Raw genomic sequence first — 15,260 nt, forward strand, 5'->3', positions numbered from 1 at the left:
GCTATGCTACATATTCACATATCAAACCCTATAGGAAAATCTAGGCAAATCTTTCTTCTGGGGTGAGAGGGAGGTGGGGATCTAAAGGTATGTGTGATTATCTAACTGGAAACCAGAAGTTACTGAAAGAATGTCCCCTGCTAACCCCTGCTGAGCTGGGGCCAGAGAGTTTTGTTTTAATAGAGTGTATGTTATCACACAGTATCTAAAAAATAAAATACCTGCAGTTGACTAATTAAGGTCCCCGTTGTAACATTCCAGTAAAAGCTGAAGCCACTTTGCATTTTAAAATAACTAAGTAAAAATAATATTCAGGCTTTAAAACAACTTTAGATGTAAGAAATGTCATAATTAACTGCTACTTGGTCACTGTAACTTCCTACTGATTTTTTCCCAAAGCCATAACTTTAGAGAGGTAGCTATTTTCCTCAAAAAGCTACTGTAGACATATCTTAGTCCCAGAGCCCATAAATCTTGCCAATTAATGTAGGCAGAGAGTCCCCTCCTCTTTATCCTCCTCCTCCACTGGCCACGCATAGCCTTCTTTTGTTACTAAAGGATTCCTGAATAGAAATGTCTATTCTGTGACCTTACAAAATTCAGATGTGCTATCTGTTATGTTCTAGTCTCACAGTGACTGTCCCCAGATTCGGGGTGCCCTATTTCCCATTTAGTTTTTTTGACACTGTCTACCTTCCTTAGAGAGCTGATTAATCTCAGGTGCCTGGAATGAAGGCCATGAGGTCATGTAATATTAAGGCAACCAAGAAAACTTCAATAAGTGGTTTAATGTATTTGCAGTGCCCAAAATTAGAACAGCTTCCTTTTCTTTTGATTTGACAAGACTATTTTTGTGCTACAATTTACAGTTCTTCCCCCTCTAACAACTTGAGTTAATTTCTACTCTGAAAAAAAGTCAGAAGCAAAGAAGCGAAAGCGAAGCTCTGGATTGAGATAGATCTGGGTAGGTAAAAGTGCAGTCGAAAGTGAGGCAGAGTCTCTTTCTGGCTGTGTCTAGTGACTGAGGAGTCTCTGGATCCTGGGCATCCCAGCAATGGCCACGGGAGAACCGAGGAGATGTGGAGATGTGTGGCCCGTTTGTGATGGGTTGCGGGGAGAGGCTTGGGAGTGGATGTCCAAAGTGAAGGGTAAAAGAGGAACCCAAGGCTGTGGTGACCAGTAAGCTTCCCCTCCTGCCGGAGCTAGTTAACGTGCTATCAGCCTGGAAATAAGGCACTTTTAGTGGAATGTGTGTTCTACGTGCATGTCTGTCTTTATACACAACAAAATGTTTTTAGATTCTACCATTCAAAACTACAAGTATTTTGAAAAATTTTTTATTAGACACATTTTATTTCTATATATGTCTTATGTATGATTCTCACATAAATACATATAAGCTCTTTTACACTGTACTAGAACCATTACATTGAAGCACTGACCACATAATAAGATGGAAAGTGAAAACTCATTGTTAACCTTTTCACTGGGGAAATGAGAGTCAAAGGCACATGTATCATGATGCTAATGAAGCTTAAGCTCCAGGACCCCTCACTTGCACAGGCCCCTTCGCAGGCTGTGGGAGAGGCCCTGGCAATGTGTTCACATGGTCATATGTTCTGGGCAATTTCAAAAAAGAAATTCCAATCTTGATTGGTGAACACTCTGGTCTCTTTCCTCTCTGACCTCCTGTCATGCTTCTCCTTGTTTCAGCGAGCCTTAGAGTACATGTATTTTTGAGATCCAGTAAAGGGGATGCTGTTCTGGGGAAAAAATTAGTTTCATTTCAATAGGAAGTATTTATATGCTTTGCTAGCCATCATGGTATAAAGAGGGGCTTCCTGGTCTACGCCTACCATGACTGTACTAACTCAGTATCATGAGCCAAAGTTACAAGAGCAGGTATTATAATATGGATGTGTCTTACAGAAGCAGGCACCAGAAGTGTATGTGCAATAGAGAAGGAACACAGTTACAAATTTATGAAACTGGAAGGTGGTCTGTGGAAAATTTTTCCAGTCGTCAGATGTGCAGAACTGTGAACAGAGGATTTGCGGTCCTTTGATGTCTCATTGAAATGAGCGTTAACTTCCATCAGCAGTAACACTTGATATATGGTGGAAAATGTTTGGGCTCTGAAAGCAGGTGTGTTTTGGTTTGAATTTTCCCTTTTTAGTATTTACAAACCTCAGTTTCCTCTTCTATAAGAAAGGAATAAAAATATCTTTCCGAGTTATGACAGGAATAGCTAACATTGACCTCTTTATTGTCTGCCTAGCATCAGGCTTTACAACAACCTGTGCAGCAGATACTAGTATTATTCCCATTTTACAGATGAAGTTAAGGAACTTAACCAAGGTCATACAGGAAGTAGTGTAATTGGTATGAACCCAGCAGTCTGGCTCTGGAGCCAGCCTCTATATTGACTCTTCTGTAAGGATAGGAGATAGCATATAAAATGTTTCTAGCATAGACCAGGTAGGGTCACCATCTAATAAATGGTAGGGGTTATTATAAAACCCACCATAGGTCCCTCTCCAGTCTGATTGCCCTTGTCCAGTGTAGTAACCGGTTCAACTTCAGAGCTTGCTCCACAGTCTCTATTCCCTTCTCCTCTATAGTTCCTTTCTCTAAAAATAGCTGGCTTTAAACTTTTAGTTGTCGTTATTATTGGCCAATCTATATTATTTTTGGAAGTAGGTAACAAATTGTTTTAAAAACACAAAGACACAGGGGTGCCTGGGTGGATCAGTTGGTTAAGCGACTGCCTTCTGCTCAGGTCATGATCTCCAGGCCTTGGGATCAAGCCCCGCATCAGGTTCCCCCTGCTCTGTGGCGAACCTGCTTCTCCCTCTCCCTCTCCTGCCATTCCCCCTGATTGTGCTCTATCTCTGTCAAATGAGTAGATAAAATCTTAAAAAAAAATAAAATACAAAGATGCTATTATATAAACTTAAAAAAACTATCAACAATCACCATTCTCTAAATGTACTAAAGTTTTGTTATAAATCATTTGTATGCATGTATCATTTTAAAATATTAGGTTTTTTTCCTAGACCTGCAATGATATTCTGTAATAATTTAACATTTCCTGGTCAATATATAACCTTTAGTCTTATTAAAAATCTTTCTTCCACCATAATATATTATTTAAATCTTATAACTTGTGAAGATGACATTATATACCAAGTAGCATATTTCTCTATTTCTGTTCAGTCCACCCATTCATTCAACCACAACACTTACTATTCACTATGTGCTAGATATTGTTCTCAGTTTTTAAAACCTTTTTGTACATGAAATTGTTACATAGTTGTATTCAAGGCTTAAATATAAGTCCACATTCTTTTTTTCATTTTTTAAACATTTTTCAGGTCTTCATAATTTTCACTTTTGGTGGCTGCCTAATGTTCCATTGAAAATATCTGTCAGGGGGGTCCTGCGTGGCACAGTAGGTTAAGCAACAGACTCTTGATTTTAGATCAAGCCATGATCTCAGTGTCATGAGACTGAGGTTCCGAGCTCAGTGGGCAGTCTGCTCGAGATTCTCTTTCTCTTTCTCTCGCCTTCTGCCCCTCCCTGCCATTCTCTCTCCCTCTTGCTCTCTCTAACATGAATAAAAAGAACTTGTCATACTATACCACTCATTAAACTATTCTTGAGCATTTAAATAATGCATAAACACTGGAAGTAAGGCTGCAGTGAACATCTTCATACACGGAACTCTCTGCTTCCTTTGGGTCATTTCTCTACATTAAATTCTTTTAACAAGTCAGAGGGAGGACTGAACTTTTTTTTTCTTCTTTTTGGACAGCTATTGTTTTCCAGAGGACTTTAAGAATTCACACTTCCATCAGATGTCAGGATATACCGACTTCAAACTTCACCAAAACTCGGCAAAAACTTGAATAATGTTACTTTAAAAATGTTAATTAGCACATGTAAAACAGTACCTCCTTCTTCTTTAGCTTTGCATTTCTCTAATAATTTGTGAGGTTAAACATTTTTCTTCTAATTTAAATGATCTACCTCTTAAATGATCTACAATAGGGGTATATAAAGAGCATCAACACCAACACTAAACACAGATCAACACAAAGTGAGTGTTAAGTACTGAATTAGGCCCATGTGGCAAGTCTTCATGTGAAGACATATGAAAGTGACCGTAAAATGTGGAAAGCGCGAGTTGGAAAGGCTGTTCAAACTTGGGTTCGCAACCTTCTTCTTTACTTGACCTGTTGGGAAAACCTGGACTTCAAATTCATTGTAAGAAGATGGTATGAACAACAACAACAAAAAAATGTCAAAGGTTGTGGTGAGGATTAGAGGTTTTATCCCAAGCACATAGCACGGTTCCTAACATGCAGGGTGTCCAGTACATATGTGACCTCTGGTGAGTCCTGGGAACACAAGAAATCCCCAATAAATGCTAAGTCTTAAGATATTTCCCCGATCTCCTGGAACTAAGAAACTAGATTTGATGAAAAGACAGAAAAATAAAATCCTAAATTATTTATTATATATTCTCTATAAAGATATTTGCACATTGAACACTTTCAGTGTAGAAATAAAACACGCAAGGAAAGTGCAAAGGACTCTTGGTAGAAATGAGACACTAATAATCAACATGACTTAGTTTATCAGAAAAAGTAGGAGTGTCCAGGATGGACAAATCCACAGAGACAGACTCCAAATTAGTGGTTGCCAGGGACTAGGGAAGGGGTGAGGGAATGGGAAGTAACTGCTAATAGATATGGGGTTTCTTTGGGAGTGATGGAAATAATATAAAATTAGTGATTGTACAACTTTGTAAATATACTTGAAACCACTAAACTGTGCATTTTAAAAGGTTGAATTTTATATATGAATCATATATGTAAAGTATGTTATTTGCTGTGGCTTATAATTTAGAACCCATACCAATTAAGTAGGTTCTAAGGCAAGATTAAATAAGGAATTTATTCAAAGGCTCTAATATTTTCCTTTTGCATGTGACCAAGCCCCAAATTCATAAATTAAGAGATTGGTTGAATAAACTTTGGTACCAGTTGTCCCTATCACCAAGAAGACAATGTCTTGTTATTTTTCCCACCCCAAATTAGCTATTAATTAGTTTCCTTAATTTAAAGAGTATAAAGATCACTGTTTTCAATTAGCCTGGGCCTGGTTTAATGCTGAGCAGTGTCTTAGGAACTGCTGAGAACATATCATAGTAGAGATCACAACACCTCAATATTACTCACATGAAAACTGATAATTCCTTGGGTAAAGACAATAGAGACGCCTTTATAGGGTCCCTTAACTAACCAATATGAAACCAAATGAAGGCAGCTGAAGGTTGGAACACCATCAGTTTAACTCTATTTTATAATTACTCTTTTTTTTTTCCTGATGATCTCAGGGTCCTGGGATCGAGCCCCGCATCAGGCTCTCTGCTCAGCAGGGAGCCTGCTTCCTCCCTCCCTCTCTGCCTGCCTCTCTGCCTACTTGTGATCTCTCTCTCTCTCTGTGTCAAATAAATAAATAAAATACTTAAAAAACAAAACAAAACAAAAAAACCCAAAAGGACTGGGTTCAGAGAGTTTCCAAGCTGGTGAACACATGGTGATTTGGGGGTAAGTGACTTGCTATGAAACGGCATGGAAGCTCTGAGCCCTTTTTTCCATAGCTCACCCTATATGTCTTTTCCATCTGGCTGTTCCTGAGTTACAGCTTTTCATGATAAAGTGTTAACCTAGTAAGTAAAATGTTTCTGAGGTCTGTGCGCCACTCTAGCAAATTAATCAAAACCCAGGAGGAAGTCACAGGAGCCAGTGAGTCAAAAGCAAAGGGTAGCCACCTGGACATGCCAACAGCTCTCCAAATGGAGGACAGTCTTATGGGACTATCTGAATAGATAGCACTAGAAACTCATTGAGTTGAATTGTAGGACATCCAACTGGTACTGGAACATTGCTTAGCGGGGTGGGGGACCCACACATTGATACTGGGTGAAGCATCCTTAGTATCATATACCCAAAATGACTACACATAGTCTAATCTTACATTTAATTCATATTAAGTTGTGTCAAATATAATTTTTCTGCTAAAACTAAAAGATTCATTTAAATTATATCTATTCCAAATTTGTAATAGATTGTGTGAGCAACCACATGCAAAATATGACTGTGTGACTATACACACAGTAACATATATTATACTCTGTGTCAAACATCAGATTGCAATATGTTAAACATTAGTTTATCCTAAAATTGTTTGGTAAAAACTGAAAAATGTGATTTGGCTCCTTGTTCTATGGTTTCTTTTGCTGCACATTTTTCAGCCATTACTTGCTCGATGGCACTCAGAATACCTGCCTAGTGACTCTAACTTATCAATCAAACATGGATGAATCGAAGTCTGGCTTGGGTTTCCTGCTTGGCCAATAGGAAATAAAAATTAGTCTTTGGCTGTTTTGTCCTACTTAAAGTTTAAAAAAAAAAAAGTCATATATATGGGAAGCAAACAAAAGCCTTCTGCTAAAACAACTGATAAAACCTACATAACAATTAATGACTTAAAATGTCAAAAAGGCACCCTGGATTTTCCCCCTTAACAAACTCATAGTAGTTTAATTTTAAAGTGCATGTATCAGAGGGGAATAAGTGCAATAAACATATTTGTATTCAATTGAATCTGAGAGTTGGTAGAGGGTCCAAACTGGTAAAGAAAAAATATCCACATTGCCTTGTTTCCACTTTATTGTAGGCCACAGGAGACTGTAGTGAGTGTTCCTTTTACTGGAAGTTTCTTTCAACTCTTGCTGCTTAACAAAAGGAAGCTTACCCTCAGGGAGCCAAGATTTGGGAAAGGCTTGTCTGCTCACATCACGACCCCCTCCCCTTGTTTTATTCTCATTTTTGTGTCTTTGAACACTTGCAAGCTCTACTCCCTGTCCAAACATGGTAAGAATGAAATGGCCTTAAGAAGATCAGAATACTCTTGGGCGCCTGGGTGGCTCAGTTGGTTAAGTGTCCGACTCTTGATTTCAGCTCAGGTCATGATCTCAGGGTCATGATCTCAGGGTAGTGAGATAGAGCCCTGCATATGGATCTGCCCTCACCCTCTCCTTCTGCCCCCTCCCCTCAAAGAAAAAATCAGAATACTCTGGATGATATTAGGCCTTGGTTCTAGGAATGCATGGATGAGGTTCTGAGAAGGAAGTTACCCCAAGTTTGAGCTATTCCAGAGCATTCATTTCTCCTAGGAAAGCCTAGTATTCCAGTGCGTAGACATTGTCCCCATTTTTCCCCATCTGTTCTTTCTCTTCCATCTCCTCTGCCGCATTTTGAAAGCCGTGTCTGGGGGAAAAAACTCAGAAAAATGGGAGGTCTTCAGAGTAAGCAAACCCTTCCAACTTTCCTTCTGATGTGTCTGAGTTGGTAGAGGTATGAGAAAAAGTAAACAACAAAACTATCCTATGCAATTCAAGAGGCCAGGATTTAAAAACTGGCTCAGTTTATTTATCCCTGAATAAATCACTAAACCCCTCTGGGCCTCAGCTTCCTCATCTATTAAATGGGCATAAAATATCTTCCTTTATTGGTTTACTGTGAGGAAAGTACCTGACACATAAGTGTTTAATAAATGCTGTTGGCCTTCCTGTGTATGCTGGGAGGAGGTGGAAATCATGGCTGGGAGGGAAAGGGAGGATTGCCTCTAGCTTCTCCACAATTAGAGTCAAATTGGGGTTCAAATTGGGGTTACCCAGGACCCCCAAGGCAGTTACAATTCATTAGGCACACTTTTTGAAAAGGGTTCACGAGAGCTCAATTAAAAATGTCAGATGAGGGACGCCTGGGTGGCTCAGTTGGTTAAGCAGCTGCCTTCGGCTCAGGTCATGATCCCAGCGTCCTGGGATCGAGTCCAGCATCGGGCCCCTTGCTCAGCAGGGAGCCTGCTTCTCCCTCCGCCTCTGCCTGCCATTCTGTCTGCCTGTGCTCACTCTCTCTCCCTCTCTCTCTGTTAAATAAATAAAATCTTTAAAAAAAAAAAATGTCAGATGATATCAGCTTGTTTAGGGTTCTCTGCATAATGCTTTGAGGGTTTTTTTTCAATCAGAACACTATAAAAATGCTAAAGGATTTTTTGTGATAGACCAAATTCACACTGTAGAACAAACTGTACACAATTTTGACACAAACTTAGATAGAATGGTGTATGTAATTATATGTAATTCACATTTTTATTGTAATTCAGCCCTTACTGATACAAAGATGACAAAAACAAAAGGAGATGAAAAACTGGTAGATGAAAGTAGAACAAAATATAAATCAAAGTGGAACATCATTCCCAGCCACATTTTAGCACCTTTGATTTAGAGAATTATAAAAGTTCAAGTTTCAGACCCCCTTAATGATCATGCAAGCCTGTTGAACACCTGAAGCATGTTATTCATTTTAGATGCACACAAAGATTAGAGTAACTTGGTTTCAGATTACCCAGGCCACTTTTTCAAAGCATTTTACTCAATTTATATATATATATATAGCCACACATAAAGATAAATTGATATAAATATCACCATACACATGTCTTTGCACTACCTTTTTTCTCTTACATTTTGTAACCCAGGTTAACTTCATATATTCTTCCATATATGTCACTCCCCCAGGCTAAAATCAGTTTTTACACACACACACACACACACACACATATACACAAACACACACGCACACATTTTTTTTCTTTTCATCATTTGTTTTACAGAAATGGGATTACCTTACATAATATCCAAAGCAGCCCTGGTCTACACAGCTTCAACCCAATCTTTATCCACCTCTTCATCTAACAGTTGGAAGATAAACCAATACCCTTTAGAATTATTTTCAGAAGCTAAGTTGAAACAAAGGGCCTCATCCATCTTTAGTTAAGCTTGGTAATTTGCACATAGCACTTTTTCGGTAAACCCTGATTCCAAAACTTTTTCTAGTTTTTAGTTGTTTTTTTTTTTTCTTTTCTTCTTAGTACCTGCTGCTCAAAGTACCATTCTGTCTACAAGGGCAAGTTTTCAGAGGTTTCTGAGTAAAAATTGCCCCTAAATATATGTATATTCTACGGGAAGTGGGCACACACACACTGAAGGTCAAAGGAAAGAGTGGAGGGAGAGTGTCATTAGGCGCCGCGAATGGATGCTTGAGTGGCCAAGAGAAATAGGCCAGAGATTGCACCTTCCACTAGCACACCAATGCCACTCATTTATGTCTCAGCCTCTCAGCCACTGAGGATCTTGGGGTCTTATTTGGCTTAGTGTCACAGGAAAAGCCCTGAAAAAGCATTGAGCCCTCAAGTCCCCCACTTCACTTCTCCAGGCTTCTTCTTAGTGCCTTCTTCCCTCTCTCAGGTTCCCAGTGCCCGGAAGGTGTCATCCTCATTCCCCATTAAAACTGCTTCAAAGAACAAGATGGGATCGGGAGGGAGACAAACCATAAGTGACTCTTAATCTCACAAAACAAACTGAGGGTTGTTGGGGGGGTGGTTGGGAGAGGGGGGTGGGGTTATGGACATTGGGGAAGGTGTGTGCTATGGTGAGTGCTGTGAAGTGTGTAAACCTGGCGATTCACAGACCTGTACCCCTGGGGATAAAAATATATTATATGTTTATAAAAAATTAAAAAAAGAAAACTGCTTCAAAGAAAAAACTGGGTGGGTGGAACTAGAGGGTATTATGTTAAGCGAAATAGGTCAACAAGAGAAAGACAGTTATTGTATGATTTCAGTCATATGTGGAATTTAAGAAACAAAACAGAGAAGCATAGAGAAGGGGAAGGAAAAATGAAAGAAGACAAAATCAGAGAGGGAAACAAACTATAAGAGACTCTTAACCATAGGAAAAAAGCTGAGGGTTGCAGGAGGAGAGGGGATGGGGGATGGGATAATTGGGTGATGGGCATTAAGGAGGGCACAGGATATAACAAGCACTGGGTGTTATATGCAACTAATGAATCACTGAACTCTACCTCTGAAATGAATAAAACACTATTTTTTAAATAAAAGTTTTTTTAAAAAGTAAAAACTAGAGGGATACATTCACACTAAGATCATATCATAAATGAATAATAAGAAAACTTCAACATACCTAGAGTACTGTTTGCATTTTTATTAAAACAAAAGCATTATTTTAAAAAGAAAAATCCAGTAGGGTAGTTGTCAAAGATAACAGACACATCGGAAAGAAGGACTGCAGAGCCTTTCCAACACTTCTGAATGCACACATAAGCCTCCATAAAAGATGGCCCTAAGAGCCCATTACAAAGAGTATAGCACTGGAGTTAAGAAAATCTGCAGGTGTGGTTCCAGCTCTGTTGTGCTACAGACATAGAAACTGAACAAGTCATTCCACGGCCTAGTACCATATTTCCTAATTTGTAAAGTGAAGGTCTTGAATTAGATTACTTCGAGGTCACTTCAGCTCCAACATGCCAGGGTTCTAGGATTATAATGGCCCTTCTGAGTGGACCACAATATCATCTGGACTTAAAAGAGATCACATGCTTGCCATGGTATCATAAAGGATTTCTTAGCAAATCCAGAATGGAAAGACTCTTCTCTGCCCTAGTCACCTCCCTATCCCTTAACCCCCTCTTACTTTTAAGGTAGAGAGCATGGCTTAAAGAAAATTTCACCTTCAGTTCTATATCAATGTTTATCAATGACTTGATACCTCATAACACTGTTCCATTTTTTCTCAGTTTTCTATCTATAAAACTAAACTCTACACTGATGACAGGGTGATCCTCTTTTTTTTTTTTTTTAAAGATTTTATTTATTTGACAGACAGAGATCACAAGTAGGCAGAGAGGCAGGCAGAGAGAGAGGAGGAAGCAGGCTCCCCACCGAGCAGAAAGCCCGAAGCGGGGCTCCATCCCAGGACCCTTGGTTCATGACCTGAGCCGAAAGCAGAGGCTTTAACCCACTGAGCCACCCAGGCGCCCCTAGGGTGATCCTTTTAAATGTGAAAATCTGGCCATGCCAACTCCTGCTCAATCATCTATAACAGTCTCTCATCATCCCCCACAACAAACACTGTTGGTTCCCAACTCAGCAGCCATTTGTCCTGTTTCCCCTACTTTCTATCAGAAGCCCAATATTGTTCCAATGTCCTCTACCTGGCCATGTACTTCAGAAGAAGTGGGTCTGTCCCCTCCAGGGGGTGAGTCCAAATTCGTCTGAGCCAGTCATGGTGGTTGCATTCCCCTTGCCAGTGAATGGTTTAGGGTTGGGCATGTAATGTGATTTTGGCCACTGAGGCATGAGAATAAGTCTGAGGGGGTGGGGGGTGATCGTGGGGGAGGCTTCTTAAGGAAGGTTTTCCTTCCTGGTTAAAAAGACACACATCAAGTCAGAAAACAAACCTCTCTACCTCATTGATCACCTTGTAATCAGAGGAAGAGCCAGTCTGAGGATAAACCATCATACCAAGAATGGTAGAGCAGAAAAGTGGAAAGAGCCTAGGTCCTTAATAACAGAGTTGAGCCACTGAATTCAGCCATCTTGGAATTTCCCTGCCTTTGAGCATATTATATATGCTAATAAGTTTTCTTTAGGATTTAAGCCAGTAGGGTTGGCGGTTTCTGTTACTGCAGTGGAACACCTGCTAATACATCTACAGTGGAAAATGAGTATATATTTTTTAGCATACAAGGCCCTTCATATTTTAATCAGCCAATTTCTGTCATTGCGCTTTAGCTACCCTCGCCTTTGCCTAGAATAGTCCCCTCCAAATTGTCCTCTCCAGGAAACACCACTACTCATCCTTTAAATTCCAACAAAAGTATACCATCCTTAACTTTGCCTAGCCTCAGGCAGACTCTGCCGTCCCAATTTCCAATGGCATTTTGTACATGCCTCCATTATGCTGCTACCATTTGCATGCCCATCAACCACACTAGACTGTGAACTTCTTGCGGGCAGGGGCCTCAAGTGCCTGTTTCTCTTGTGTTACAAGCTCCTGAGCATATTCTGATTCATGGGCCCGCAATCAATATCGGCTGAGTGAGTGTAACACCTGACTTTAACTATCATTTTAGGAAAACCATTCACCCTTAATTTAGGAAGTTTAATTCCTTTTTATCTCAATGTGGGTCTTGTCTAATGCGCTAGGACTCAAATCCACAGAGTCTGAGTAATTGAAATGTCTGAGACAGCATAACCACCAGTTCCTGGGTCCTTCACAAACTTTGAGAGGTGGCTTTGGAGTTCGTTATATTTGACAGTCTGGCAATCAATCATGTTCTCTTTATTAAAAGAAGTGAACAATGGAGGGAAATGTGCCCACTCCATTTGGAAAGTATACTAATCCTATCCTATAGCTCAGTTCCAAGATGAAGAACTGCTAATGTGTAATAGGGCCACCTCAGCCCTACATCCATCTTGAACACATCAATGCAGGCTCATTTTTTAGAGCGACCAAAACTCTTATCAAATGAAATGTGGAACAAGGAGATTTTAGACCACAAGTCCAGAATCTAAATCCATTCAGCTTAATCTTTCCTATATGTTGGGAAACTGCTTTGCCAAGATCAGACACCATCTTTCATACCAGCCTTCACTCTGCCATTTTCTGTCCCCTCCACACACAACACACACATACAGACATCTGGAAATTCTGTTCAACTTCTTTCTGTAAATATATGCAGCTTGTATGGAGAGCTCTGCTGAGTCCACATCTGCCCAGATGTGAAACAAAAGACACACCCTGCCACGCACAAGATAAGCCACTGGGAACTGGAACCCACAATTTCAGCAATTCCCTATTCAGGCCCCAAGAGCTCTCTTGGAAATGTAGATCACGTTTAGTGTGACAGGGGGTGAACAATTACACTAGGGGTGGGATGACTCATTTAAATAGCATAATTCAAATATCTTATTCATGTCGCAATATCATCGAACTCCTGAGGGGCTGCTATACTCATTGCAGGAAAGGGGGGGGAGCAACAAAGGAAAAAATATGCAGAGAAATTACCTCGCCTGGTGGGCAGGTTCCAAAGACCAAAGGGGGTCAGTGTGAGCAGGACACTGACCTGCCTTAACAATGAGCAGCGCCCCCCCCACCCACTTTACACAGGGAAAATAGGGAAATTCCCCTCTACTGTTCCTGGAAGTGGGGGCCCCCACTGACCACTTACACTGTCTATCTGAAAAATACAAATGCTAGTCCAGAGTCATTCCGTCGTCAAAATGTGCCAAGTACGTACTATGTGCTAGCATCGGGGATGCAAAGAGAAGACAAAATTCCTCCCCCAAAGCAGATCTCACAGTAGTAGGGAAGACAGACAAAACAGTGTGACCAGTGCTAGAACAGAGACGTAGAAAAGACACTTGCAAGAAGACACTTGAATTCTATCTGAGAGTGCTGTTGCAGGCCTCCGAGGACCCATGTCTAAAATGCCTTGAAAGATGAGTAGAATTCCCTAGAGGAGTAGGAAGGGTCTCCTGGGCCCATACAAGATGCAGAAACAAGGCGATGTGCCAAATGATAGGGAGCTGAGACTAGTCTGGGGGTGAGTACTGGATACATGCGGGGTGGGGACAGGCAAGGAAGGCCACTTTTACACCCAGGCCCAGCCTCCAGCTGCCTCTCCAGCCTTATTTCCTCCCACTGGTTTCTCCTGACTCACACTCTGGGCACAACCCTAAACACCACTCCCAGGCCTTCCTGTGCTTTCCTCCCTGAGCACGCACCCTGCCCTCTGCCTTGAGTTTCCCTCACCCTATTCTTTCCTATGTTCCCCTTCTCTATCTGGACATTTCACCTCTGTGTGAAACCTCCCGACTTCCCTGGGCAAATCGAGGTGCTTGCCACTCTGCTTCCCCCATTTGGCCACTTGCTAGAATGGACTATGTTTCTATTTCAAAAAAGCATGGATACAGTCCCTGCCTTCAGAGAGCTCAGGAACCGAAAGCCCTGAAACACAGACCAAGACTCATAAGCCATGAATTCAACCCCCAGTGCCCAGAGGATTACTGCAGGCTGAGCTGCCTCGTTATAACAAAGGGTGCAAGGATGGAAGGCCACATCCCTAAGCCAGCTCCACTCTGTCCATGGCCCTCACTTAACCTTTCCAATTCCAGCATCTCTCATTGCATTGTCTCAACCCATGACCCCAATCTTGTTTCGTCCCTTTAATCCTCCATTTCAAAGATTGCTCTAGTCTTTTCCTGTCCACAACCAGTTGTCAAGAGACAATATGACTGTAAGTGAGAGAACAAGCTTTGACTTCAGGCAGAGCTAGATGTTTATCCCAGCTGCAGCAACCCAATGACTTGCTCTGAATTTAAGGAGATGACAGCATTTAACAGCTCCAAGACAGAGTAAGGTCTCAACAAGCCACAACCCTTGTGGCCATTGATTAGCTTTGGGGTCCCCCATCATTGCACCATCTCCAAGTTTCATATCTATTATCCCGAGTTCCACCGATTTTCTCCCTTCCCTTTCCTTCTCCACCCTATCCTTTATCTTTCAGTAAGAGTGACAGATCCTATACTGCTGTAAGACCTCCCAAGCTTCATAGAGGAGATGGCATTATGAGTCTAAAAGACCTTTGCATCTGGGGCTCTGACAAGAAGAAGGTATTCCAACAAGTACATAAAGACGGAGACAGGAAAGTATGTATTTAGAGTTCTTGTAGGGGACTGTAGGCTTTCTGTTTGGCTGAATGGTTGGGTCCATGCCAGAGATGTTTAGAGGTCAGGATGGACAGAGTCTGAGACAATCATCTGCAATTTTGGGGAAATCACAAGCATAGATTTGTGGGGATGGGGAAAGTGGGAGCAGGATATAGGTTGACTTATACAGGATGCACTGGGAAGGGAAGGGGCCCAAGACACATGTCCCTCCATAAGGATGACCCTCTTGTCATACAAAAGTCAGAAATTCAGAAGCCCTGAGTTCCAAGATCTTCAACCAATGAAGGACATGACCTTGGGACTTCACTTGGCTCATCTGCAAAATGAGAAGCTAGACTTCATGTGGAGTTACCCAAGTTCAAATACAGCCTGGTCACTTATCAGAACAAGACTTTAGGTACCATACTGAATTTTTTGATGTCATCATTTCCCTCATTTGTAAAATGATGGCAAGAGCAAAATACTTCCCTTACAGTGCTGTTGCAAAGACATGGCACAGCCAGCCAGGCTTGGCACATGATAGGAATTTAAAAAGGAAAAGAAAGAGAAAAATGGTGACTGTCGAAAGTCCTTCCAGCTTAAAAAGATTCACA

The sequence above is a fragment of the Mustela erminea genome, chromosome 1, assembly GCF_009829155.1.
Source record: "Mustela erminea isolate mMusErm1 chromosome 1, mMusErm1.Pri, whole genome shotgun sequence".
Lineage (NCBI taxonomy): Eukaryota > Metazoa > Chordata > Mammalia > Carnivora > Mustelidae > Mustela > Mustela erminea.